Source organism: Carassius gibelio, chromosome B20 (assembly GCF_023724105.1).
Source record: "Carassius gibelio isolate Cgi1373 ecotype wild population from Czech Republic chromosome B20, carGib1.2-hapl.c, whole genome shotgun sequence".
Taxonomy (NCBI): domain Eukaryota; kingdom Metazoa; phylum Chordata; class Actinopteri; order Cypriniformes; family Cyprinidae; genus Carassius; species Carassius gibelio.
In genome coordinates, this window is record NC_068415.1 from 23609698 (window position 1) to 23630316 (window position 20619).

The window sequence follows — 20619 nt, forward strand, 5'->3', positions numbered from 1 at the left end:
CGATTTCAGACTTCTTTAGGTAGTGGGTTTCCGTAGTGTAGTGGTTATCACGTTCGCCTCACACGCGAAAGGTCCCCAGTTCGAAACTGGGCGGGAACACTGCATCTCTTTTCACAATTGTTTAGGTGGGTTTCTGTTGAGGAGGAACTTAACGCTTCCAAGGCTTTGCGGCCAAGAGGCATGAGTACAGTCACTAAAGGTATAGTTGATGCAGAAATGAAAGAGCAGTCATTGTTTCACCTTAACCTATCCCACAACCGTGACATTCCAAGCCTGCGTGGCTTTCTTCTGAGGAACACGAAAAAAGAGATTTGTCTGAGTGGCCCTCTGTTGAGCAGCAGCTCTGCATCACGAAGGCCCTTCTCTACACAGGTGTAGAGATTTCCTGATAAAATGATGCAAGCCGTAGCAGTTTCTAACACATGGCTAACCTTCTTGAAATTCAACACAATGGTCAACGAATCTGCCAATAAACCTGTTCAGGTGGCTCCTCACTTACTCCCGAAGCACCCAGACGTGTTAAACCCTCGGAATTTGACTGACCACAAACAGCCTGTTTTTTTTACAATAGGGTAGATTGTACGTGGCAAGTCCACATCTCGGCTTTCTGAAGAGATATCAAGCTAAAACTTGCTTTCCCATGCTAGTCTGGACACGTGCTACCCCTGTGGTGAGTTTCAAGAAGAATGGAGAAACTCTACAATTTGACCAACAAAAATCACCAAGAGACATTTTCGAGTTTCTCCTGTGCTCTTGAAACTTTGGGTTTGTTAGTTTGAGACTAGCACAGGAAGGCAGGTTTCAGCTTGATATCACGCTGCAAGTGTTTAATTCCGAGGTAAGTTAAGGGTAGCGTTTCAGGAAACTCAGCATATACTGCCAGGCCGAATGAACTCTGTCCTCTTGTGTGTGGGACTTACGCAGATTGTCTATTTGCTTTCGGGCACATCACAGTATAAATATTTTCCCAAAAAGCACTATCGTTAGCCTGTGGAGTTTCTGTAGTGTAGTGGTCATCACATTCGCCTAACACGCGAAAGGTCCTCGGTTCAAAACCGAGCAGAAACAGCTGTCCTCTTTTGAAGAAATGTATAAACACCTTTGAGCCGACAGTTGGCTTCAGAAGGTTTAACGTTTATGCGCATATTGCCAAGCCTGCACAGAACGATTTCAGACTTCTTTAGGTAGTGGGTTTCCGTAGTGTAGTGGTTATCACGTTCGCCTCACACGCGAAAGGTCCCCAGTTCGAAACTGGGCGGGAACACTGCATCTCTTTTCACAATTGTTTAGGTGGGTTTCTGTTGAGGAGGAACTCAACGCTTCCAAGGCTTTGCGGCCAAGAGGCATGAGTACAGTCACTAAAGGTATAGTTGATGCAGAAATGAAAGAGCAGTCATTGTTTGACCTTAACCTATCCCACAACCGTGACATTCCAAGCCTGCTTGGCTTTCTTCTGAGGAACACGAAAAAAGAGATTTGTCTGAGTGGCCCTCTGTTGAGCAGCAGCTCTGCATCACGAAGGCCCTTCTCTACACAGGTGTAGAGATTTCCTGATAAAATGATGCAAGCCGTAGCAGTTTCTAACACATGGATAACCTTCTTGAAATTCAACACAATGGTCAACGAATCTGCCAATAAACCTGTTCAGGTGGCTCCTCACTTACTCCCGAAGCACCCAGACGTGTTAAACCCTCGGAATTCGACTGACCACAAACAGCCTGTTTTTTTACAATAGGGTAGATTGTACGTGGCAAGTCCACATCTCAGCTTTCTGAAGAGATATCAAGCTAAAACTTGCTTTCCCATGCTAGTCTGGACACGTGCTACCCCTGTGGTGAGTTTCAAGAAGAATGGAGAAACTCTACAATTTGACCAACAAAAATCACCAAGAGACATTTTCGAGTTTCTCCTGTGCTCTTGAAACTTTGGGTTTGTTAGTTTGAGACTAGCACAGGAAGGCAGATTTCAGCTTGATATCACACTGCAAGTGTTTAATTCCGAGGTAAGTTAAGGGTAGCGTTTCAGGAAACTCTGCATATACTGCCAGGCCGAATGAACTCTGTCCTCTTGTGTGTGGGACTTACGCAGATTGTCCCGCAGATAACTGGAGAATTGCTTGGTTTGCTGCTAAAAATAGAAGGTATTTGCAGACTGAAGAGCGCAACGGAATCTGTAATTTGATTCGCGCTCCACGATGCTTGCGATGAAAAGATCTGACACCTCTTTGGCTGCAGGCTTCAATAGTGTAGAGGTTATCACGGTCAAAATCGTTCAGGTGGGTTTCTGTTGAGGAGGAACTCAACGCTTCCAAGGCTTTGCGGCCAATAGGCATGAATACAGTCACTAAAGGTAAAGTTGATGCAGAAATGAAAGAGCAGATATTGTTTGACCTAAACCTAACCCACAACTGTGACATTCCAAGCCTGCGTGGCTTTCTTCTGAGAAACACCAAAGAAGAGATTTTAGGGAACTCTGCGTAGACTGCCACGCCGGATGAAATCTGTCCTCTTGTGTAAGGGTCTTTTTCCGCCTAGGCCATCAAGTAAGGGCAGGGCCTCAAGGGGCGCCTAAAAGGGGGTACGTGGCAGGCCGTCCTTAGACCCCTGCGCGCAGGCCCTCTCTGTCCCAATAATCACCTGTGTCACCACAAACAGCCCATCTGTCCCTCTCACCGCCTATGTGACCACTAACTGCCCTTCTGTCCACTGGTAATACAAAGACTGTGACCACAAGCAGTCTGTGTGTCCCCTTGACGAACTTTAAAACACATCCATCTGGAGTGTTATTTCCTGATAAAATGATGCAAGCCATAGCAGTTTCTAACACATGGCTAACCTTCTTGAAATTCAACACAATGGTCAACGAATCTGCCAATAAACCTGTTCAGGTGGCTCCTCACTTACTCCCGAAGCACCCAGACGTGTTAAACCCTCGGAATTCGACTGACCACAAACAGCCTGTTTTTTTACAATAGGGTAGATTGTACGTGGCAAGTCCACATCTCAGCTTTCTGAAGAGATATCAAGCTAAAACTTGCTTTCCCCTGCTAGTCTGGACACGTGCTACCCCTGTGGTGAGTTTCAAGAAGAATGGAGAAACTCTACAATTTGACCAACAAAAATCACCAAGAGACATTTTCGAGTTTCTCCTGTGCTCTTGAAACTTTGGGTTTGTTAGTTTGAGACTAGCACAGGAAGGCAGGTTTCAGCTTGATATCACGCTGCAAGTGTTTAATTCCGAGGTAAGTTAAGGGTAGCGTTTCAGGAAACTCAGCATATACTGCCAGGCCGAATGAACTCTGTCCTCTTGTGTGTGGGACTTACGCAGATTGTCTATTTGCTTTCGGGCACATCACAGTATAAATATTTTCCCAAAAAGCACTATCGTTAGCCTGTGGAGTTTCTGTAGTGTAGTGGTCATCACATTCGCCTAACACGCGAAAGGTCCTCGGTTCAAAACCGAGCAGAAACAGCTGTCCTCTTTTGAAGAAATGTATAAACACCTTTGAGCCGACAGTTGGCTTCAGAAGGTTTAACGTTTATGCGCATATTGCCAAGCCTGCACAGAACGATTTCAGACTTCTTTAGGTAGTGGGTTTCCGTAGTGTAGTGGTTATCACGTTCGCCTCACACGCGAAAGGTCCCCAGTTCGAAACTGGGCGGGAACACTGCATCTCTTTTCACAATTGTTTAGGTGGGTTTCTGTTGAGGAGGAACTCAACGCTTCCAAGGCTTTGCGGCCAAGAGGCATGAGTACAGTCACTAAAGGTATAGTTGATGCAGAAATGAAAGAGCAGTCATTGTTTGACCTTAACCTATCCCACAACCGTGACATTCCAAGCCTGCGTGGCTTTCTTCTGAGGAACACGAAAAAAGAGATTTGTCTGAGTGGCCCTCTGTTGAGCAGCAGCTCTGCATCACGAAGGCCCTTCACTACACAGGTGTAGAGATTTCCTGATAAAATGATGCAAGCCGTAGCAGTTTCTAACACATGGCTAACCTTCTTGAAATTCAACACAATGGTCAACGAATCTGCCAATAAACCTGTTCAGGTGGCTCCTCACTTACTCCCGAAGCACCCAGACGTGTTAAACCCTCGGAATTCGACTGACCACAAACAGCCTGTTTTTTTACAATAGGGTAGATTGTACGTGGCAAGTCCACATCTCAGCTTTCTGAAGAGATATCAAGCTAAAACTTGCTTTCCCATGCTAGTCTGGACACGTGCTACCCCTGTGGTGAGTTTCAAGAAGAATGGAGAAACTCTACAATTTGACCAACAAAAATCACCAAGAGACATTTTCGAGTTTCTCCTGTGCTCTTGAAACTTTGGGTTTGTTAGTTTGAGAATAGCACAGGAAGGCAGGTTTCAGCTTGATATCACGCTGCAAGTGTTTAATTCCGAGGTAAGTTAAGGGTAGCGTTTCAGGAAACTCAGCATATACTGCCAGGCCGAATGAACTCTGTCCTCTTGTGTGTGGGACTTACGCAGATTGTCTATTTGCTTTCGGGCACATCACAGTATAAATATTTTCCCAAAAAGCACTATCGTTAGCCTGTGGAGTTTCTGTAGTGTAGTGGTCATCACATTCGCCTAACACGCGAAAGGTCCTTGGTTCAAAACCGAGCAGAAACAGCTGTCCTCTTTTGAAGAAATGTATAAACACCTTTGAGCCGACAGTTGGCTTCAGAAGGTTTAACGTTTATGCGCATATTGCCGAGCCTGCACAGAACGATTTCAGACCTCTTTAGGTAGTGGGTTTCCGTAGTGTAGTGGTTATCACGTTCGCCTCACACGCGAAAGGTCCCCAGTTCGAAACTGGGCGGGAACACTGCATCTCTTTTCACAATTGTTTAGGTGGGTTTCTGTTGAGGAGGAACTCAACGCTTCCAAGGCTTTGCGGCCAAGAGGCATGAGTACAGTCACTAAAGGTATAGTTGATGTAGAAATGAAAGAGCAGTCATTGTTTGACCTTAACCTATCCCACAACCGTGACATTCCAAGCCTGCTTGGCTTTCTTCTGAGGAACACGAAAAAAGAGATTTGTCTGAGTGGCCCTCTGTTGAGCAGCAGCTCTGCATCACGAAGGCCCTTCTCTACACAGGTGTAGAGATTTCCTGATAAAATGATGCAAGCCGTAGCAGTTTCTAACACATGGATAACCTTCTTGAAATTCAACACAATGGTCAACGAATCTGCCAATAAACCTGTTCAGGTGGCTCCTCACTTACTCCCGAAGCACCCAGACGTGTTAAACCCTCGGAATTCGACTGACCACAAACAGCCTGTTTTTTTACAATAGGGTAGATTGTACGTGGCAAGTCCACATCTCAGCTTTCTGAAGAGATATCAAGCTAAAACTTGCTTTCCCATGCTAGTCTGGACACGTGCTACCCCTGTGGTGAGTTTCAAGAAGAATGGAGAAACTCTACAATTTGACCAACAAAAATCACCAAGAGACATTTTCGAATTTCTCCTGTGCTCTTGAAACTTTGGGTTTGTTAGTTTGAGACTAGCACAGGAAGGCAGATTTCAGCTTGATATCACACTGCAAGTGTTTAATTCCGAGGTAAGTTAAGGGTAGCGTTTCAGGAAACTCTGCATATACTGCCAGGCCGAATGAACTCTGTCCTCTTGTGTGTGGGACTTACGCAGATTGTCTATTTGCTTTCGGGCACATCACAGTATAAATATTTTCCCAAAAAGCACTATCGTTAGCCTGTGGAGTTTCTGTAGTGTAGTGGTCATCACATTCGCCTAACACGCGAAAGGTCCTCGGTTCAAAACCGAGCAGAAACAGCTGTCCTCTTTTGAAGAAATGTATAAACACCTTTGAGCCGACAGTTGGCTTCAGAAGGTTTAACGTTTATGTGCATATTGCCGAGCCTGCACAGAACGATTTCAGACTTCTTTAGGTAGTGGGTTTCCGTAGTGTAGTGGTTATCACGTTCGCCTCACACGCGAAAGGTCCCCAGTTCGAAACTGGGCGGGAACACTGCATCTCTTTTCACAATTGTTTAGGTGGGTTTCTGTTGAGGAGGAACTCAACGCTTCCAAGGCTTTGCGGCCAAGAGGCATGAGTACAGTCACTAAAGGTATAGTTGATGCAGAAATGAAAGAGCAGTCATTGTTTGACCTTAACCTATCCCACAACCGTGACATTCCAAGCCTGCTTGGCTTTCTTCTGAGGAACACGAAAAAAGAGATTTGTCTGAGTGGCCCTCTGTTGAGCAGCAGCTCTGCATCACGAAGGCCCTTCTCTACACAGGTGTAGAGATTTCCTGATAAAATGATGCAAGCCGTAGCAGTTTCTAACACATGGATAACCTTCTTGAAATTCAACACAATGGTCAACGAATCTGCCAATAAACCTGTTCAGGTGGCTCCTCACTTACTCCCGAAGCACCCAGACGTGTTAAACCCTCGGAATTCGACTGACCACAAACAGCCTGTTTTTTTACAATAGGGTAGATTGTACGTGGCAAGTCCACATCTCAGCTTTCTGAAGAGATATCAAGCTAAAACTTGCTTTCCCATGCTAGTCTGGACACGTGCTACCCCTGTGGTGAGTTTCAAGAAGAATGGAGAAACTCTACAATTTGACCAACAAAAATCACCAAGAGACATTTTCGAGTTTCTCCTGTGCTCTTGAAACTTTGGGTTTGTTAGTTTGAGACTAGCACAGGAAGGCAGATTTCAGCTTGATATCACACTGCAAGTGTTTAATTCCGAGGTAAGTTAAGGGTAGCGTTTCAGGAAACTCTGCATATACTGCCAGGCCGAATGAACTCTGTCCTCTTGTGTGTGGGACTTACGCAGATTGTCCCGCAGATAACTGGAGAATTGCTTGGTTTGCTGCTAAAAATAGAAGGTATTTGCAGACTGAAGAGCGCAACGGAATCTGTAATTTGATTCGCGCTCCACTATGCTTGCGATGAAAAGATCTGACACCTCTTTGGCTGCAGGCTTCAATAGTGTAGAGGTTATCACGGTCAAAATCGTTCAGGTGGGTTTCTGTTGAGGAGGAACTCAACGCTTCCAAGGCTTTGCGGCCAAGAGGCATGAATACAGTCACTAAAGGTAAAGTTGATGCAGAAATGAAAGAGCAGATATTGTTTGACCTAAACCTAACGCACAACTGTGACATTCCAAGCCTGCGTGGCTTTCTTCTGAGAAACACCAAAGAAGAGATTTTAGGGAACTCTGCGTAGACTGCCACGCCGAATGAAATCTGTCCTCTTGTGTAAGGGTCTTTTTCCGCCTAGGCCATCAAGTAAGGGCAGGGCCTCAAGGGGCGCCTAAAAGGGGGTACGTGGCAGGCCGTCCTTAGACCCCTGCGCGCCGGCCCTCTCTGTCCCAATAATCACCTGTGTCACCACAAACAGCCCATCTGTCCCTCTCACCGCCTATGTGACCACTAACTGCCCTTCTGTCCACTGGTAATACAAAGACTGTGACCACAAGCAGTCTGTGTGTCCCCTTGACGAACTTTAAAACACATCCATCTGGAGTGTTATTTCCTGATAAAATGATGCAAGCCGTAGCAGTTTCTAACACATGGCTAACCTTCTTGAAATTCAACACAATGGTCAACGAATCTGCCAATAAACCTGTTCAGGTGGCTCCTCACTTACTCCCGAAGCACCCAGACGTGTTAAACCCTCGGAATTCGACTGACCACAAACAGCCTGTTTTTTTACAATAGGGTAGATTGTACGTGGCAAGTCCACATCTCAGCTTTCTGAAGAGATATCAAGCTAAAACTTGCTTTCCCATGCTAGTCTGGACACGTGCTACCCCTGTGGTGAGTTTCAAGAAGAATGGAGAAACTCTACAATTTGACCAACAAAAATCACCAAGAGACATTTTCGAGTTTCTCCTGTGCTCTTGAAACTTTGGGTTTGTTAGTTTGAGACTAGCACAGGAAGGCAGGTTTCAGCTTGATATCACGCTGCAAGTGTTTAATTCCGAGGTAAGTTAAGGGTAGCATTTCAGGAAACTCAGCATATACTGCCAGGCCGAATGAACTCTGTCCTCTTGTGTGTGGGACTTACGCAGATTGTCTATTTGCTTTCGGGCACATCACAGTATAAATATTTTCCCAAAAAGCACTATCGTTAGCCTGTGGAGTTTCTGTAGTGTAGTGGTCATCACATTCGCCTAACACGCGAAAGGTCCTCGGTGCAGAAACAGCTGTCCTCTTTTGAAGAAATGTATAAACACCTTTGAGCCGACAGTTGGCTTCAGAAGGTTTAACGTTTATGCGCATATTGCCAAGCCTGCACAGAACGATTTCAGACTTCTTTAGGTAGTGGGTTTCCGTAGTGTAGTGGTTATCACGTTCGCCTCACACGCGAAAGGTCCCCAGTTCGAAACTGGGCGGGAACACTGCATCTCTTTTCACAATTGTTTAGGTGGGTTTCTGTTGAGGAGGAACTCAACGCTTCCAAGGCTTTGCGGCCAAGAGGCATGAGTACAGTCACTAAAGGTATAGTTGATGCAGAAATGAAAGAGCAGTCATTGTTTCACCTTAACCTATCCCACAACCGTGACATTCCAAGCCTGCGTGGCTTTCTTCTGAGGAACACGAAAAAAGAGATTTGTCTGAGTGGCCCTCTGTTGAGCAGCAGCTCTGCATCACGAAGGCCCTTCTCTACACAGGTGTAGAGATTTCCTGATAAAATGATGCAAGCCGTAGCAGTTTCTAACACATGGCTAACCTTCTTGAAATTCAACACAATGGTCAACGAATCTGCCAATAAACCTGTTCAGGTGGCTCCTCACTTACTCCCGAAGCACCCAGACGTGTTAAACCCTCGGAATTTGACTGACCACAAACAGCCTGTTTTTTTACAATAGGGTAGATTGTACGTGGCAAGTCCACATCTCAGCTTTCTGAAGAGATATCAAGCTAAAACTTGCTTTCCCATGCTAGTCTGGACACGTGCTACCCCTGTGGTGAGTTTCAAGAAGAATGGAGAAACTCTACAATTTGACCAACAAAAATCACCAAGAGACATTTTCGAGTTTCTCCTGTGCTCTTGAAACTTTGGGTTTGTTAGTTTGAGACTAGCACAGAAAGGCAGGTTTCAGCTTGATATCACGCTGCAAGTGTTTAATTCCGAGGTAAGTTAAGGGTAGCGTTTCAGGAAACTCAGCATATACTGCCAGGCCGAATGAACTCTGTCCTCTTGTGTGTGGGACTTACGCAGATTGTCTATTTGCTTTCGGGCACATCACAGTATAAATATTTTCCCAAAAAGCACTATCGTTAGCCTGTGGAGTTTCTGTAGTGTAGTGGTCATCACATTCGCCTAACACGCGAAAGGTCCTCGGTTCAAAACCGAGCAGAAACAGCTGTCCTCTTTTGAAGAAATGTATAAACACCTTTGAGCCGACAGTTGGCTTCAGAAGGTTTAACGTTTATGCGCATATTGCCGAGCCTGCACAGAACGATTTCAGACTTCTTTAGGTAGTGGGTTTCCGTAGTGTAGTGGTTATCACGTTCGCCTCACACGCGAAAGGTCCCCAGTTCGAAACTGGGCGGGAACACTGCATCTCTTTTCACAATTGTTTAGGTGGGTTTCTGTTGAGGAGGAACTCAACGCTTCCAAGGCTTTGCGGCCAAGAGGCATGAGTACAGTCACTAAAGGTATAGTTGATGCAGAAATGAAAGAGCAGTCATTGTTTCACCTTAACCTATCCCACAACCGTGACATTCCAAGCCTGCGTGGCTTTCTTCTGAGGAACACGAAAAAAGAGATTTGTCTGAGTGGCCCTCTGTTGAGCAGCAGCTCTGCATCACGAAGGCCCTTCTCTACACAGGTGTAGAGATTTCCTGATAAAATGATGCAAGCCGTAGCAGTTTCTAACACATGGCTAACCTTCTTGAAATTCAACACAATGGTCAACGAATCTGCCAATAAACCTGTTCAGGTGGCTCCTCACTTACTCCCGAAGCACCCAGACGTGTTAAACCCTCGGAATTCGACTGACCACAAACAGCCTGTTTTTTTACAATAGGGTAGATTGTACGTGGCAAGTCCACATCTCAGCTTTCTGAAGAGATATCAAGCTAAAACTTGCTTTCCCATGCTAGTCTGGACACGTGCTACCCCTGTGGTGAGTTTCAAGAAGAATGGAGAAACTCTACAATTTGACCAACAAAAATCACCAAGAGACATTTTCGAGTTTCTCCTGTGCTCTTGAAACTTTGGGTTTGTTAGTTTGAGACTAGCACAGGAAGGCAGATTTCAGCTTGATATCACGCTGCAAGTGTTTAATTCCGAGGTAAGTTAAGGGTAGCGTTTCAGGAAACTCTGCATATACTGCCAGGCCGAATGAACTCTGTCCTCTTGTGTGTGGGACTTACGCAGATTGTCTATTTGGTTTCGGGCACATCACAGTATAAATATTTTCCCAAAAAGCACTATCGTTATCCTGTGGAGTTTCTGTAGTGTAGTGGTCATCACATTCGCCTAACACGCGAAAGGTCCTCGGTTCAAAACCGAGCAGAAACAGCTGTCCTCTTTTGAAGAAATGTATAAACACCTTTGAGCCGACAGTTGGCTTCAGAAGGTTTAACGTTTATGCGCATATTGCCGAGCCTGCACAAAACGATTTCAGACTTCTTTAGGTAGTGGGTTTCCGTAGTGTAGTGGTTATCACGTTCGCCTCACACGCGAAAGGTCCCCAGTTCGAAACTGGGCGGGAACACTGCATCTCTTTTCACAATTGTTTAGGTGGGTTTCTGTTGAGGAGGAACTCAACGCTTCCAAGGCTTTGCGGCCAAGAGGCATGAGTACAGTCACTAAAGGTATAGTTGATGCAGAAATGAAAGAGCAGTCATTGTTTCACCTTAACCTATCCCACAACCGTGACATTCCAAGCCTGCGTGGCTTTCTTCTGAGGAACACGAAAAAAGAGATTTGTCTGAGTGGCCCTCTGTTGAGCAGCAGCTCTGCATCACGAAGGCCCTTCTCTACACAGGTGTAGAGATTTCCTGATAAAATGATGCAAGCCGTAGCAGTTTCTAACACATGGCTAACCTTCTTGAAATTCAACACAATGGTCAACGAATCTGCCAATAAACCTGTTCAGGTGGCTCCTCACTTACTCCCGAAGCACCCAGACGTGTTAAACCCTCGGAATTCGACTGACCACAAACAGCCTGTTTTTTTACAATAGGGTAGATTGTACGTGGCAAGTCCACATCTCAGCTTTCTGAAGAGATATCAAGCTAAAACTTGCTTTCCCATGCTAGTCTGGACACGTGCTACCCCTGTGGTGAGTTTCAAGAAGAATGGAGAAACTCTACAATTTGACCAACAAAAATCACCAAGAGACATTTTCGAGTTTCTCCTGTGCTCTTGAAACTTTGGGTTTGTTAGTTTGAGAATAGCACAGGAAGGCAGGTTTCAGCTTGATATCACGCTGCAAGTGTTTAATTCCGAGGTAAGTTAAGGGTAGCGTTTCAGGAAACTCAGCATATACTGCCAGGCCGAATGAACTCTGTCCTCTTGTGTGTGGGACTTACGCAGATTGTCTATTTGCTTTCGGGCACATCACAGTATAAATATTTTCCCAAAAAGCACTATCGTTAGCCTGTGGAGTTTCTGTAGTGTAGTGGTCATCACATTCGCCTAACACGCGAAAGGTCCTTGGTTCAAAACCGAGCAGAAACAGCTGTCCTCTTTTGAAGAAATGTATAAACACCTTTGAGCCGACAGTTGGCTTCAGAAGGTTTAACGTTTATGCGCATATTGCCGAGCCTGCACAGAACGATTTCAGACCTCTTTAGGTAGTGGGTTTCCGTAGTGTAGTGGTTATCACGTTCGCCTCACACGCGAAAGGTCCCCAGTTCGAAACTGGGCGGGAACACTGCATCTCTTTTCACAATTGTTTAGGTGGGTTTCTGTTGAGGAGGAACTCAACGCTTCCAAGGCTTTGCGGCCAAGAGGCATGAGTACAGTCACTAAAGGTATAGTTGATGTAGAAATGAAAGAGCAGTCATTGTTTGACCTTAACCTATCCCACAACCGTGACATTCCAAGCCTGCTTGGCTTTCTTCTGAGGAACACGAAAAAAGAGATTTGTCTGAGTGGCCCTCTGTTGAGCAGCAGCTCTGCATCACGAAGGCCCTTCTCTACACAGGTGTAGAGATTTCCTGATAAAATGATGCAAGCCGTAGCAGTTTCTAACACATGGATAACCTTCTTGAAATTCAACACAATGGTCAACGAATCTGCCAATAAACCTGTTCAGGTGGCTCCTCACTTACTCCCGAAGCACCCAGACGTGTTAAACCCTCGGAATTCGACTGACCACAAACAGCCTGTTTTTTTACAATAGGGTAGATTGTACGTGGCAAGTCCACATCTCAGCTTTCTGAAGAGATATCAAGCTAAAACTTGCTTTCCCATGCTAGTCTGGACACGTGCTACCCCTGTGGTGAGTTTCAAGAAGAATGGAGAAACTCTACAATTTGACCAACAAAAATCACCAAGAGACATTTTCGAATTTCTCCTGTGCTCTTGAAACTTTGGGTTTGTTAGTTTGAGACTAGCACAGGAAGGCAGATTTCAGCTTGATATCACACTGCAAGTGTTTAATTCCGAGGTAAGTTAAGGGTAGCGTTTCAGGAAACTCTGCATATACTGCCAGGCCGAATGAACTCTGTCCTCTTGTGTGTGGGACTTACGCAGATTGTCTATTTGCTTTCGGGCACATCACAGTATAAATATTTTCCCAAAAAGCACTATCGTTAGCCTGTGGAGTTTCTGTAGTGTAGTGGTCATCACATTCGCCTAACACGCGAAAGGTCCTCGGTTCAAAACCGAGCAGAAACAGCTGTCCTCTTTTGAAGAAATGTATAAACACCTTTGAGCCGACAGTTGGCTTCAGAAGGTTTAACGTTTATGTGCATATTGCCGAGCCTGCACAGAACGATTTCAGACTTCTTTAGGTAGTGGGTTTCCGTAGTGTAGTGGTTATCACGTTCGCCTCACACGCGAAAGGTCCCCAGTTCGAAACTGGGCGGGAACACTGCATCTCTTTTCACAATTGTTTAGGTGGGTTTCTGTTGAGGAGGAACTCAACGCTTCCAAGGCTTTGCGGCCAAGAGGCATGAGTACAGTCACTAAAGGTATAGTTGATGCAGAAATGAAAGAGCAGTCATTGTTTGACCTTAACCTATCCCACAACCGTGACATTCCAAGCCTGCTTGGCTTTCTTCTGAGGAACACGAAAAAAGAGATTTGTCTGAGTGGCCCTCTGTTGAGCAGCAGCTCTGCATCACGAAGGCCCTTCTCTACACAGGTGTAGAGATTTCCTGATAAAATGATGCAAGCCGTAGCAGTTTCTAACACATGGATAACCTTCTTGAAATTCAACACAATGGTCAACGAATCTGCCAATAAACCTGTTCAGGTGGCTCCTCACTTACTCCCGAAGCACCCAGACGTGTTAAACCCTCGGAATTCGACTGACCACAAACAGCCTGTTTTTTTACAATAGGGTAGATTGTACGTGGCAAGTCCACATCTCAGCTTTCTGAAGAGATATCAAGCTAAAACTTGCTTTCCCATGCTAGTCTGGACACGTGCTACCCCTGTGGTGAGTTTCAAGAAGAATGGAGAAACTCTACAATTTGACCAACAAAAATCACCAAGAGACATTTTCGAGTTTCTCCTGTGCTCTTGAAACTTTGGGTTTGTTAGTTTGAGACTAGCACAGGAAGGCAGATTTCAGCTTGATATCACACTGCAAGTGTTTAATTCCGAGGTAAGTTAAGGGTAGCGTTTCAGGAAACTCTGCATATACTGCCAGGCCGAATGAACTCTGTCCTCTTGTGTGTGGGACTTACGCAGATTGTCCCGCAGATAACTGGAGAATTGCTTGGTTTGCTGCTAAAAATAGAAGGTATTTGCAGACTGAAGAGCGCAACGGAATCTGTAATTTGATTCGCGCTCCACTATGCTTGCGATGAAAAGATCTGACACCTCTTTGGCTGCAGGCTTCAATAGTGTAGAGGTTATCACGGTCAAAATCGTTCAGGTGGGTTTCTGTTGAGGAGGAACTCAACGCTTCCAAGGCTTTGCGGCCAAGAGGCATGAATACAGTCACTAAAGGTAAAGTTGATGCAGAAATGAAAGAGCAGATATTGTTTGACCTAAACCTAACGCACAACTGTGACATTCCAAGCCTGCGTGGCTTTCTTCTGAGAAACACCAAAGAAGAGATTTTAGGGAACTCTGCGTAGACTGCCACGCCGAATGAAATCTGTCCTCTTGTGTAAGGGTCTTTTTCCGCCTAGGCCATCAAGTAAGGGCAGGGCCTCAAGGGGCGCCTAAAAGGGGGTACGTGGCAGGCCGTCCTTAGACCCCTGCGCGCCGGCCCTCTCTGTCCCAATAATCACCTGTGTCACCACAAACAGCCCTTCTGTCCCTCTCACCGCCTATGTGACCACTAACTGCCCTTCTGTCCACTGGTAATACAAAGACTGTGACCACAAGCAGTCTGTGTGTCCCCTTGACGAACTTTAAAACACATCCATCTGGAGTGTTATTTCCTGATAAAATGATGCAAGCCGTAGCAGTTTCTAACACATGGCTAACCTTCTTGAAATTCAACACAATGGTCAACGAATCTGCCAATAAACCTGTTCAGGTGGCTCCTCACTTACTCCCGAAGCACCCAGACGTGTTAAACCCTCGGAATTCGACTGACCACAAACAGCCTGTTTTTTTACAATAGGGTAGATTGTACGTGGCAAGTCCACATCTCAGCTTTCTGAAGAGATATCAAGCTAAAACTTGCTTTCCCATGCTAGTCTGGACACGTGCTACCCCTGTGGTGAGTTTCAAGAAGAATGGAGAAACTCTACAATTTGACCAACAAAAATCACCAAGAGACATTTTCGAGTTTCTCCTGTGCTCTTGAAACTTTGGGTTTGTTAGTTTGAGACTAGCACAGGAAGGCAGGTTTCAGCTTGATATCACGCTGCAAGTGTTTAATTCCGAGGTAAGTTAAGGGTAGCATTTCAGGAAACTCAGCATATACTGCCAGGCCGAATGAACTCTGTCCTCTTGTGTGTGGGACTTACGCAGATTGTCTATTTGCTTTCGGGCACATCACAGTATAAATATTTTCCCAAAAAGCACTATCGTTAGCCTGTGGAGTTTCTGTAGTGTAGTGGTCATCACATTCGCCTAACACGCGAAAGGTCCTCGGTGCAGAAACAGCTGTCCTCTTTTGAAGAAATGTATAAACACCTTTGAGCCGACAGTTGGCTTCAGAAGGTTTAACGTTTATGCGCATATTGCCAAGCCTGCACAGAACGATTTCAGACTTCTTTAGGTAGTGGGTTTCCGTAGTGTAGTGGTTATCACGTTCGCCTCACACGCGAAAGGTCCCCAGTTCGAAACTGGGCGGGAACACTGCATCTCTTTTCACAATTGTTTAGGTGGGTTTCTGTTGAGGAGGAACTCAACGCTTCCAAGGCTTTGCGGCCAAGAGGCATGAGTACAGTCACTAAAGGTATAGTTGATGCAGAAATGAAAGAGCAGTCATTGTTTCACCTTAACCTATCCCACAACCGTGACATTCCAAGCCTGCGTGGCTTTCTTCTGAGGAACACGAAAAAAGAGATTTGTCTGAGTGGCCCTCTGTTGAGCAGCAGCTCTGCATCACGAAGGCCCTTCTCTACACAGGTGTAGAGATTTCCTGATAAAATGATGCAAGCCGTAGCAGTTTCTAACACATGGCTAACCTTCTTGAAATTCAACACAATGGTCAACGAATCTGCCAATAAACCTGTTCAGGTGGCTCCTCACTTACTCCCGAAGCACCCAGACGTGTTAAACCCTCGGAATTTGACTGACCACAAACAGCCTGTTTTTTTACAATAGGGTAGATTGTACGTGGCAAGTCCACATCTCAGCTTTCTGAAGAGATATCAAGCTAAAACTTGCTTTCCCATGCTAGTCTGGACACGTGCTACCCCTGTGGTGAGTTTCAAGAAGAATGGAGAAACTCTACAATTTGACCAACAAAAATCACCAAGAGACATTTTCGAGTTTCTCCTGTGCTCTTGAAACTTTGGGTTTGTTAGTTTGAGACTAGCACAGAAAGGCAGGTTTCAGCTTGATATCACGCTGCAAGTGTTTAATTCCGAGGTAAGTTAAGGGTAGCGTTTCAGGAAACTCAGCATATACTGCCAGGCCGAATGAACTCTGTCCTCTTGTGTGTGGGACTTACGCAGATTGTCTATTTGCTTTCGGGCACATCACAGTATAAATATTTTCCCAAAAAGCACTATCGTTAGCCTGTGGAGTTTCTGTAGTGTAGTGGTCATCACATTCGCCTAACACGCGAAAGGTCCTCGGTTCAAAACCGAGCAGAAACAGCTGTCCTCTTTTGAAGAAATGTATAAACACCTTTGAGCCGACAGTTGGCTTCAGAAGGTTTAACGTTTATGCGCATATTGCCGAGCCTGCACAGAACGATTTCAGACTTCTTTAGGTAGTGGGTTTCCGTAGTGTAGTGGTTATCACGTTCGCCTCACACGCGAAAGGTCCCCAGTTCGAAACTGGGCGGGAACACTGCATCTCTTTTCACAATTGTTTAGGTGGGTTTCTGTTGAGGAGGAACTCAACGCTTCCAAGGCTTTGCGGCCAAGAGGCATGAGTACAGTCACTAAAGGTATAGTTGATGCAGAAATGAAAGAGCAGTCATTGTTTCACCTTAACCTATCCCACAACCGTGACATTCCAAGCCTGCGTGGCTTTCTTCTGAGGAACACGAAAAAAGAGATTTGTCTGAGTGGCCCTCTGTTGAGCAGCAGCTCTGCATCACGAAGGCCCTTCTCTACACAGGTGTAGAGATTTCCTGATAAAATGATGCAAGCCGTAGCAGTTTCTAACACATGGCTAACCTTCTTGAAATTCAACACAATGGTCAACGAATCTGCCAATAAACCTGTTCAGGTGGCTCCTCACTTACTCCCGAAGCACCCAGACGTGTTAAACCCTCGGAATTCGACTGACCACAAACAGCCTGTTTTTTTACAATAGGGTAGATTGTACGTGGCAAGTCCACATCTCAGCTTTCTGAAGAGATATCAAGCTAAAACTTGCTTTCCCATGCTAGTCTGGACACGTGCTACCCCTGTGGTGAGTTTCAAGAAGAATGGAGAAACTCTACAATTTGACCAACAAAAATCACCAAGAGACATTTTCGAGTTTCTCCTGTGCTCTTGAAACTTTGGGTTTGTTAGTTTGAGACTAGCACAGGAAGGCAGATTTCAGCTTGATATCACGCTGCAAGTGTTTAATTCCGAGGTAAGTTAAGGGTAGCGTTTCAGGAAACTCTGCATATACTGCCAGGCCGAATGAACTCTGTCCTCTTGTGTGTGGGACTTACGCAGATTGTCTATTTGGTTTCGGGCACATCACAGTATAAATATTTTCCCAAAAAGCACTATCGTTATCCTGTGGAGTTTCTGTAGTGTAGTGGTCATCACATTCGCCTAACACGCGAAAGGTCCTCGGTTCAAAACCGAGCAGAAACAGCTGTCCTCTTTTGAAGAAATGTATAAACACCTTTGAGCCGACAGTTGGCTTCAGAAGGTTTAACGTTTATGCGCATATTGCCGAGCCTGCACAAAACGATTTCAGACTTCTTTAGGTAGTGGGTTTCCGTAGTGTAGTGGTTATCACGTTCGCCTCACACGCGAAAGGTCCCCAGTTCGAAACTGGGCGGGAACACTGCATCTCTTTTCACAATTGTTTAGGTGGGTTTCTGTTGAGGAGGAACTCAACGCTTCCAAGGCTTTGCGGCCAAGAGGCATGAGTACAGTCACTAAAGGTATAGTTGATGCAGAAATGAAAGAGCAGTCATTGTTTCACCTTAACCTATCCCACAACCGTGACATTCCAAGCCTGCGTGGCTTTCTTCTGAGGAACACGAAAAAAGAGATTTGTCTGAGTGGCCCTCTGTTGAGCAGCAGCTCTGCATCACGAAGGCCCTTCTCTACACAGGTGTAGAGATTTCCTGATAAAATGATGCAAGCCGTAGCAGTTTCTAACACATGGCTAACCTTCTTGAAATTCAACACAATGGTCAACGAATCTGCCAATAAACCTGTTCAGGTGGCTCCTCACTTACTCCCGAAGCACCCAGACGTGTTAAACCCTCGGAATTTGACTGACCACAAACAGCCTGTTTTTTTTACAATAGGGTAGATTGTACGTGGCAAGTCCACATCTCGGCTTTCTGAAGAGATATCAAGCTAAAACTTGCTTTCCCATGCTAGTCTGGACACGTGCTACCCCTGTGGTGAGTTTCAAGAAGAATGGAGAAACTCTACAATTTGACCAACAAAAATCACCAAGAGACATTTTCGAGTTTCTCCTGTGCTCTTGAAACTTTGGGTTTGTTAGTTTGAGACTAGCACAGGAAGGCAGGTTTCAGCTTGATATCACGCTGCAAGTGTTTAATTCCGAGGTAAGTTAAGGGTAGCGTTTCAGGAAACTCAGCATATACTGCCAGGCCGAATGAACTCTGTCCTCTTGTGTGTGGGACTTACGCAGATTGTCTATTTGCTTTCGGGCACATCACAGTATAAATATTTTCCCAAAAAGCACTATCGTTAGCCTGTGGAGTTTCTGTAGTGTAGTGGTCATCACATTCGCCTAACACGCGAAAGGTCCTCGGTTCAAAACCGAGCAGAAACAGCTGTCCTCTTTTGAAGAAATGTATAAACACCTTTGAGCCGACAGTTGGCTTCAGAAGGTTTAACGTTTATGCGCATATTGCCAAGCCTGCACAGAACGATTTCAGACTTCTTTAGGTAGTGGGTTTCCGTAGTGTAGTGGTTATCACGTTCGCCTCACACGCGAAAGGTCCCCAGTTCGAAACTGGGCGGGAACACTGCATCTCTTTTCACAATTGTTTAGGTGGGTTTCTGTTGAGGAGGAACTCAACGCTTCCAAGGCTTTGCGGCCAAGAGGCATGAGTACAGTCACTAAAGGTATAGTTGATGCAGAAATGAAAGAGCAGTCATTGTTTGACCTTAACCTATCCCACAACCGTGACATTCCAAGCCTGCGTGGCTTTCTTCTGAGGAACACGAAAAAAGAGATTTGTCTGAGTGGCCCTCTGTTGAGCAGCAGCTCTGCATCACGAAGGCCCTTCACTACACAGGTGTAGAGATTTCCTGATAAAATGATGCAAGCCGTAGCAGTTTCTAACACATGGCTAACCTTCTTGAAATTCAACACAATGGTCAACGAATCTGCCAATAAACCTGTTCAGGTGGCTCCTCACTTCCTCCCGAAGCACCCAGACGTGTTAAACCCTCGGAATTCGACTGACCACAAACAGCCTGTTTTTTTACAATAGGGTAGATTGTACGTGGCAAGTCCACATCTCAGCTTTCTGAAGAGATATCAAGCTAAAACTTGCTTTCCCATGCTAGTCTGGACACGTGCTACCCCTGTGGTGAGTTTCAAGAAGAATGGAGAAACTCTACAATTTGACCAACAAAAATCACCAAGAGACATTTTCGAGTTTCTCCTGTGCTCTTGAAACTTTGGGTTTGTTAGTTTGAGACTAGCACAGGAAGGCAGGTTTCAGCTTGATATCACGCTGCAAGTGTTTAATTCCGAGGTAAGTTAAGGGTAGCGTTTCAGGAAACTCAGCATATACTGCCAGGCCGAATGAACTCTGTCCTCTTGTGTGTGGGACTTACGCAGATTGTCTATTTGCTTTCGGGCACATCACAGTATAAATATTTTCCCAAAAAGCACTATCGTTAGCCTGTGGAGTTTCTGTAGTGTAGTGGTCATCACATTCGCCTAACACGCGAAAGGTCCTCGGTTCAAAACCGAGCAGAAACAGCTGTCCTCTTTTGAAGAAATGTATAAACACCTTTGAGCCGACAGTTGGCTTCAGAAGGTTTAACGTTTATGCGCATATTGCCGAGCCTGCACAGAACGATTTCAGACCTCTTTAGGTAGTGGGTTTCCGTAGTGTAGTGGTTATCACGTTCGCCTCACACGCGAAAGGTCCCCAGTTCGAAACTGGGCGGGAACACTGCATCTCTTTTCACAATTGTTTAGGTGGGTTTCTGTTGAGGAGGAACTCAACGCTTCCAAGGCTTTGCGGCCAAGAGGCATGAGTACAGTCACTAAAGGTATAGTTGATGTAGAAATGAAAGAGCAGTCATTGTTTGACCTTAACCTATCCCACAACCGTGACATTCCAAGCCTGCTTGGCTTTCTTCTGAGGAACACGAAAAAAGAGATTTGTCTGAGTGGCCCTCTGTTGAGCAGCAGCTCTGCATCACGAAGGCCCTTCTCTACACAGGTGTAGAGATTTCCTGATAAAATGATGCAAGCCGTAGCAGTTTCTAACACATGGATAACCTTCTTGAAATTCAACACAATGGTCAACGAATCTGCCAATAAACCTGTTCAGGTGGCTCCTCACTTACTCCCGAAGCACCCAGACGTGTTAAACCCTCGGAATTCGACTGACCACAAACAGCCTGTTTTTTTACAATAGGGTAGATTGTACGTGGCTAGTCCACATCTCAGCTTTCTGAAGAGATATCAAGCT

The 20619-nt window shown here is 45.4% G+C and overlaps 27 non-coding genes across 27 annotated transcripts; all 27 read left to right on the forward strand.

The window, feature by feature from the left end:
- The first annotated feature begins 26 nt into the window (after positions 1-26).
- Positions 27-99, forward strand: trnav-cac (transfer RNA valine (anticodon CAC)). The gene has a single exon. It is a non-coding gene; the product is annotated as a tRNA-Val (tRNA).
- An 896-nt stretch (positions 100-995) lies between these two features.
- trnav-aac (transfer RNA valine (anticodon AAC)) lies at positions 996-1068 on the forward strand. Its single transcript has one exon. It is a non-coding gene; the product is annotated as a tRNA-Val (tRNA).
- A 123-nt stretch (positions 1069-1191) lies between these two features.
- Positions 1192-1264, forward strand: trnav-cac (transfer RNA valine (anticodon CAC)). Its single transcript has one exon. It is a non-coding gene; the product is annotated as a tRNA-Val (tRNA).
- Positions 1265-3398: 2134 nt separating this feature from the next.
- Positions 3399-3471, forward strand: trnav-aac (transfer RNA valine (anticodon AAC)). The gene has a single exon. It is a non-coding gene; the product is annotated as a tRNA-Val (tRNA).
- A 123-nt stretch (positions 3472-3594) lies between these two features.
- Positions 3595-3667, forward strand: trnav-cac (transfer RNA valine (anticodon CAC)). The gene has a single exon. It is a non-coding gene; the product is annotated as a tRNA-Val (tRNA).
- An 895-nt stretch (positions 3668-4562) lies between these two features.
- trnav-aac (transfer RNA valine (anticodon AAC)) lies at positions 4563-4635 on the forward strand. Its single transcript has one exon. It is a non-coding gene; the product is annotated as a tRNA-Val (tRNA).
- A 123-nt stretch (positions 4636-4758) lies between these two features.
- On the forward strand, positions 4759-4831 carry trnav-cac (transfer RNA valine (anticodon CAC)). The gene has a single exon. It is a non-coding gene; the product is annotated as a tRNA-Val (tRNA).
- An 895-nt stretch (positions 4832-5726) lies between these two features.
- Positions 5727-5799, forward strand: trnav-aac (transfer RNA valine (anticodon AAC)). Its single transcript has one exon. It is a non-coding gene; the product is annotated as a tRNA-Val (tRNA).
- Positions 5800-5922: 123 nt separating this feature from the next.
- Positions 5923-5995, forward strand: trnav-cac (transfer RNA valine (anticodon CAC)). Its single transcript has one exon. It is a non-coding gene; the product is annotated as a tRNA-Val (tRNA).
- A 2320-nt stretch (positions 5996-8315) lies between these two features.
- On the forward strand, positions 8316-8388 carry trnav-cac (transfer RNA valine (anticodon CAC)). The gene has a single exon. It is a non-coding gene; the product is annotated as a tRNA-Val (tRNA).
- Positions 8389-9283: 895 nt separating this feature from the next.
- On the forward strand, positions 9284-9356 carry trnav-aac (transfer RNA valine (anticodon AAC)). Its single transcript has one exon. It is a non-coding gene; the product is annotated as a tRNA-Val (tRNA).
- A 123-nt stretch (positions 9357-9479) lies between these two features.
- trnav-cac (transfer RNA valine (anticodon CAC)) lies at positions 9480-9552 on the forward strand. Its single transcript has one exon. It is a non-coding gene; the product is annotated as a tRNA-Val (tRNA).
- Positions 9553-10447: 895 nt separating this feature from the next.
- trnav-aac (transfer RNA valine (anticodon AAC)) lies at positions 10448-10520 on the forward strand. The gene has a single exon. It is a non-coding gene; the product is annotated as a tRNA-Val (tRNA).
- A 123-nt stretch (positions 10521-10643) lies between these two features.
- Positions 10644-10716, forward strand: trnav-cac (transfer RNA valine (anticodon CAC)). Its single transcript has one exon. It is a non-coding gene; the product is annotated as a tRNA-Val (tRNA).
- Positions 10717-11611: 895 nt separating this feature from the next.
- Positions 11612-11684, forward strand: trnav-aac (transfer RNA valine (anticodon AAC)). The gene has a single exon. It is a non-coding gene; the product is annotated as a tRNA-Val (tRNA).
- Positions 11685-11807: 123 nt separating this feature from the next.
- trnav-cac (transfer RNA valine (anticodon CAC)) lies at positions 11808-11880 on the forward strand. The gene has a single exon. It is a non-coding gene; the product is annotated as a tRNA-Val (tRNA).
- An 895-nt stretch (positions 11881-12775) lies between these two features.
- On the forward strand, positions 12776-12848 carry trnav-aac (transfer RNA valine (anticodon AAC)). The gene has a single exon. It is a non-coding gene; the product is annotated as a tRNA-Val (tRNA).
- A 123-nt stretch (positions 12849-12971) lies between these two features.
- On the forward strand, positions 12972-13044 carry trnav-cac (transfer RNA valine (anticodon CAC)). The gene has a single exon. It is a non-coding gene; the product is annotated as a tRNA-Val (tRNA).
- A 2320-nt stretch (positions 13045-15364) lies between these two features.
- Positions 15365-15437, forward strand: trnav-cac (transfer RNA valine (anticodon CAC)). Its single transcript has one exon. It is a non-coding gene; the product is annotated as a tRNA-Val (tRNA).
- An 895-nt stretch (positions 15438-16332) lies between these two features.
- Positions 16333-16405, forward strand: trnav-aac (transfer RNA valine (anticodon AAC)). The gene has a single exon. It is a non-coding gene; the product is annotated as a tRNA-Val (tRNA).
- A 123-nt stretch (positions 16406-16528) lies between these two features.
- On the forward strand, positions 16529-16601 carry trnav-cac (transfer RNA valine (anticodon CAC)). Its single transcript has one exon. It is a non-coding gene; the product is annotated as a tRNA-Val (tRNA).
- Positions 16602-17496: 895 nt separating this feature from the next.
- trnav-aac (transfer RNA valine (anticodon AAC)) lies at positions 17497-17569 on the forward strand. Its single transcript has one exon. It is a non-coding gene; the product is annotated as a tRNA-Val (tRNA).
- Positions 17570-17692: 123 nt separating this feature from the next.
- Positions 17693-17765, forward strand: trnav-cac (transfer RNA valine (anticodon CAC)). Its single transcript has one exon. It is a non-coding gene; the product is annotated as a tRNA-Val (tRNA).
- An 896-nt stretch (positions 17766-18661) lies between these two features.
- On the forward strand, positions 18662-18734 carry trnav-aac (transfer RNA valine (anticodon AAC)). The gene has a single exon. It is a non-coding gene; the product is annotated as a tRNA-Val (tRNA).
- A 123-nt stretch (positions 18735-18857) lies between these two features.
- trnav-cac (transfer RNA valine (anticodon CAC)) lies at positions 18858-18930 on the forward strand. The gene has a single exon. It is a non-coding gene; the product is annotated as a tRNA-Val (tRNA).
- Positions 18931-19825: 895 nt separating this feature from the next.
- Positions 19826-19898, forward strand: trnav-aac (transfer RNA valine (anticodon AAC)). The gene has a single exon. It is a non-coding gene; the product is annotated as a tRNA-Val (tRNA).
- Positions 19899-20021: 123 nt separating this feature from the next.
- trnav-cac (transfer RNA valine (anticodon CAC)) lies at positions 20022-20094 on the forward strand. The gene has a single exon. It is a non-coding gene; the product is annotated as a tRNA-Val (tRNA).
- Positions 20095-20619: the final 525 nt, after the last annotated feature.